The sequence below is a fragment of the Panthera pardus genome, unplaced genomic scaffold (genome assembly GCF_024362965.1).
Source record: "Panthera pardus isolate Hobbes unplaced genomic scaffold, ASM2436296v1 HiC_scaffold_22, whole genome shotgun sequence".
Lineage (NCBI taxonomy): Eukaryota > Metazoa > Chordata > Mammalia > Carnivora > Felidae > Panthera > Panthera pardus.
Genome location: NW_026526788.1, coordinates 44,755,571 through 44,761,008, shown reverse-complemented (window position 1 = coordinate 44,761,008; position 5,438 = coordinate 44,755,571).

Sequence of the window (5,438 nt, the reverse complement as noted above, 5' to 3'; positions counted from 1 at the left end):
CCTGAAAGATGTCCTCACGTGTCTCATTGGCTAGAACACTGCCACGGGGCCACCCGTAGCTGCAAAGATGGCTCATCGAGTCAGAACCCAGCAAAGGGGGCCGAGAGCACTGTGAATATGGCCCAGACCATTCAGATTCATCCCCGGGCCCCACTGTGTTGCTGCCCTGACAGAGTGTGGGTTCTGGTGTTGGCAACAAAGCTGGAGGAGGTGGGGTGGGCACCGGGGGCTGAGGAATAAATTCACTGCTATTGGCCACAACAGCCCTGACTGATTAGACCCCGCCCCCGAGAGGCCAACAATCCTTGGGACAGCAGCAGGGCCAGAGGTGACAATTCAGAAATGACAAGCCTTGCCTCCATCCCTGCCTTCTGCATCGTCTGAGGGCCAATGCTGGTGGTCAGGAGACAGAGCAGCTGGTGTCAAGACTGGCCAGTCACTTCCTGGCTCGGTGGCCTCAGGCAACTCATCACCCCTGAGTCTCACTTTCCACCTGACTGAGATGGGAATGAGGCTCACAGACCTTGCCCACCCATTCGTGGCCTGCCTCTGTTAACGATTAATTACGACTCTTAATTGCAAGTGGCAGAAATCACCTCATACGGGCTTAAGAAAAAAAAATTTTTTTTTAATTTAATTTATTGGACCATCTGGGGAGAGATGGCCGCCAGGGTTCCAGGACCAGGGGTCAGACAGCATCATGAAACCTCCCACCCTACTCTGTGCTCCTGTGCTGACTCTGGTCTCACACACCCTCCTCCACACAAGTGCTCCCAACCACCCCGGACTGAGCTCCTCCAGCTCCACGGGGCCTGCAAAGAAGGAAGTGTCCACAAATGCTGATTCCACAAAAATTCCAGAGTGAAACATCTCATTGCCCCAGGGAACGAAGCACACTGGGTGGCCTGGCCTGGGTCATGTGCAAGGCCCCGGAACAAGGGTGAGCCGGTGATGTGGGTAAAGGGAAGAGACCGTCTTCCCTCAGCTACCATGTGAGCAAAGAGGGGAGAGGGTAGTTCCTGAGAAGAAAAGGCAGGCTATTGTTGCCAGTAGAGAGAAAAGCTGCCAAGCAGGGGCAGCAAGGAGGGAGAACCGCGCAGGGCAGCAGAGAAAACTCCCAGGAGGCAGGAGTGAGCCAGGGGTTCTGGGCCCCATACTAGGACTCCGAGTGGTTGTCCACAGGACAGGACATATTTGAAACAAGCATGGTAGAGTGGGGGACAAGGCAGAAGCTTATGACCCGATATGGAAAGTTATTTCCTCCAATCTCCTCAAAAATAGGAAAGTAAGGCCGATGTAGTGGAACCAGAGAAAATCTATGATGCTGGTGTGGGGAGAACGCTTCCACACCTCACAGAGAGAGATCTGGGCTGACCAGGGTGGAATTCACATAACTGTGAGAAACACAGTCTTCCACATGCTTCTCGGAGTGGCCTTTATCCTGCTCTGGTCTCTCTCTCTGTTCCTAGGTGACAAGAGATGACACTTCCTCAGACGGGCCGATTCTTAAGGTTAATTGAAAGTGGCCTTTCTCTTGAATCATCCATTGCACTGAATTATTAATCACCTGCAGGCATTTGCAGGCCTTTAAACACTTGGACTTCCTGCAACCCTCCTTGGGAATGCTTTCACCAATTGAAATATGGTTTCCTTTTGGCCACGGCAAAAAGAAACCTTGTCTGCCACTGTTTCCAGATTTCCCAGCTCCCAGAGACCTAGGGAGGAGAAAGATCTGAAAACAGGAAGCAGGGCCACGGCTGCAGCTAGATCTGGAGGCCATTGTTATGTGAGCAGGCTCCAGGCCAGCAGGGCTCAGAGCCCCTGTGGGCCAGTGGAGAGAGGGGATACTGGCCACGGTGCCTGTGGCTTTTGGCCTAAGTTCACAGTCATCTCCACAGGAAGTAGTTTCCTGGGGCCTTGCTTGGGCCCCTCAGCTGGCCAGTGGGGGAAAAGGAATGAGGGGGTCCAGGAGCTGAGTCTAGCCTACCACTTACTGGGTAGTCCATGGAACCTCTTTGATGTGGTTTCCTCATCTGAAGCAGCGGCCCCAGCTCTGCAGGGCTGACACAATGGAGGCCTCAACGGGTCATGTACGCTGAGCCTGCATTGTGATGCCCAAAACATAAGAAGCAGCAAAAAGGTGAGCTTCTCCCCTGACACTTGCTCTCATCTTCCTGTGGAGGAACAAAGACTCAAAATTCGGAGGGCTGGGTGCACACATAAGGTGCTTGCAGGCCGAGCTAGCAATGTGAGTGCAGGACCCAGCAGCTGGTCTCCAGGGCAAGGGAAAGAGATCCTGGTGGGCCCTGAAGTGTGGGCCCAGGGTGTGTGCGATGCATGGATAACACTGGCAGAAATCAGAAGGCAGCTCATCCTGAGGGTGCAAGCCTTTCATCCACCATTCAGCACAGCTTGGCCCTGGAGGCAGATATTGGGACGCTGAGCTGAATAAGGCATGGCTCCCTGCCTTCATGAGGTCCTGGTCTGCTGGGGAGAGTGGGGTGGGGTAATCGTCACAGGCTGTGAGCACTGCAGAGGGATGGCAGTGGGGAGGCATCCAGGTGAGACTAGGGAGGGGAGCCTGGAAGACATAAGCTGAGGAGAGGGTTTAGGGATGAGTCTGAAGAGCAGGGAGGAAGCTGGTGCAGTGCTCCAGGTTAGAGATGGCGGAGACCTGGGAGAAGGTTTTGGTGTTGATGGAGACGGACTGAGGAAGAAGAGCTGGCAGGAGCGAGCCAAGGCTTGGAGGTAGGTGGTGAGGAAAGGAAACAGATAGGAAGCCAGGAGGCCTTGGAAAAGCACAGCATGGGCCTGGGGGGGAGGATGGCCAGCTCCGGACCTGGCCAGAGTGGCCACAATGCATTCGCTTTTCCAGAAGTACCCACTCACACAGGTTGGGGCCAATCATGGAGGTGGTTGGGTGTGGATGGGTGCCATGCCCTGTCAGGGGTAACCAGGACAGGCGAAGCAGCCAGGAAGAGGCTCATGGCAACTGGAAAGTTACCACGCAAGGGGGTATGTGGGCTTTGCTAGCTGCCTGGTCCTAGCGTTCGGGCCCACTGAGAGCTTTAAGCAGCAGGGGGAGAGAGAATGTAAACCATCCCTTCCCAGAGGGCTCTGTGGACACTCTGGCTCCAATGATGTCCATGTCCTCATTCTTGAAAGCTGGGAATGGGTTATCTTCCATGGCAAAGGGGACTTTGCAGAGGCAATTAAGGTAAAGATCTTGAGATGGGATAATTATCCTGGATTATCAGGGTGGACCCCACAAAATCACAAAGGTCCTTATAAGATGGAGGCAGGGGGGTGTCTGGGTGGCTCAGTCAGTTAAGTGTCTGACTTCAGCTCAGGTCACGGTCTTGTGGTCCGTGGGTTCGAGCCCAGCGTTGGGCTCTGGACTGATGGCTCAGAGCCTAGAGCCTGCTTCCGATTCTGTATCTCCTCTCTCCCTGCCCCTCCCCCGTTCATGCTTTGTCTCTCTCTGTCTCAAAAATAAATAAACGTTAAAAAAAAAAAAAAAAAAAAAGATGGAGGCAGGAAAGTTGATGTGAACATGACTTGGATTCAGAGAGGTTAGAAAATGCTGCTGTTGGCTTTGAAGATAAAGGAAGCAGCCACACATAGGCAGCCTCTAGAAGCTGGGAAAGGATGCGAAGTGGATTTGCCTCCAGCCTCCAGAAGGAATACAGCCCTGCAGACCCATTTCAGCCTTCTGACTTCAGACTGTAAGAGACTACATTTGTGTTTTTAGCTACTACATTTGTGGTCATCTGTTACAGCAGCAACAGGAAACTAACAGACATTCAACTCAGAGGTGAGGGCAAAGATGAGGAGGTTTTGAGGCAGACCCAGACTCCATTTCCTGAGATATCACCAGCCCAGCAGAAGCAAAGGTCAGAGTCCCAGGTCTCCAGACACTCCAGCCAAAATGGTATGCAGGAGGGGGCAGGCTGGTGGAGGAAAATGCCCTGCCTCCACCAGGTTCCCAGCAGACTCCCAGCAGGCTTCCAGGGTGGAGTGGAGAGGCATGCCCTACTGGACAGAGATGCAGGGACCCGCCTTCTCACCAGACCCCGGAAAGAAAAGAGCCACTCTTCCCCCTGCCCCTGCGAGATGAGGGGGACCCAGGCTCACCTCACCATCCCGCCTCGCCTCGGGTCAGGCAGTGCTTGGGCAGGGTGGAACTGCACACTGACAGCCTGGTGGGCTGTCCGTCTTGTCTAGTCAGCCTCCTCCCTACCGGGATGGGCACAGATGCCAGGCTGGAGCAGGGCCCAGAGTGGGTCTTTGGTCAAAACCTTCAAGGCTATAAAACAAGACCGACCCTCCCCCCACCCCACCTCACCAACACACACATATTCATTTCGGTCCCCATCTCCAGACGCCCCCTCAAGGTCTCAGATGCTCCCACCAGAGCACCCCGCAGGGACACTGCATGGGACGCCAAGAGGGTGCGCGTCCTCCAATGGGATGCACGCCGGGTGGAAGCTGGCAGAGGACCGGAGCCTCTGGTCAAGGCTCTGGCTGCCTTCACTAGTCCCGACTGGCACTGCCCCCGCGGTCTGATAATAAGCATTTCAGTAATAGGGGCTGCGGGTGTCCAGGGGATCCAGGCGACGCCACCCTGACTCAGATAATCACCATAGTGGTGGCTGGCGCGCACTGTGCACCACCCACTCCCCCCCCCACCCCCCCGCCCCGCGCACCGTGGGGCCAAGTCACCTCCATTCTAAGCCGTGTCCATTACATACTTTAACCCCAGAGAGATTACTATTACTAACCCAATTGAGGACAGGGAGCCCAGAAGGAAATTTTCCCCAGTGTCACAACTGGCTAGTGGGGAGCCAGGGTAGGAACCCAGGTGGTCCCGCTGCAGAACCCGGGCTGTCCAACGCCTCATTACTTTGTGTGCTGCCATGGCGGACCTGTGAATTTCAGCCCCGCACCCCTCGCCCCCCGCGGTCAGGCAGGCGGCGCCGGGGCCCGGGACCGCGCGCGGAGAGTCCAACCTGGAAGCCCGGCAGGCCTCGGGAGCAGGAGTGGGCGCAGGCCCGGGGTGGGGGGGAAAGAGATATGGGGGGAGCCGGGAGGGGGGGCGGGGGGCGCAGCCACAGCCTGCAGAGGATCGCGGAAGATGGAGTGGCACTCCTAGACCCGCGTGTCGCGTGTCCAGGCGGCCGGGCGTGAAGGGCCAGGTGCCGAGCCCTCCCTCAGACTCGGCGGCCAAGGTGTTGGCGCTGCCCTCCCAGAGCGGGGCGCCCTCGCACCCCACCCCGCCCCAGCCGCGCAGCCCAGAGTCCTGCACTCTCCTGGAGCTCACCGGCGGCTCCCCCTTTGTCGGCGACCCGGGCCTGGCCGGGGCGGAGCTGCGGCCTCCGGGGGCGGGCTCCCTTCCCCACCGACTGCCGCCAGCACCCGACGAGGGACCGCCCCCGCGC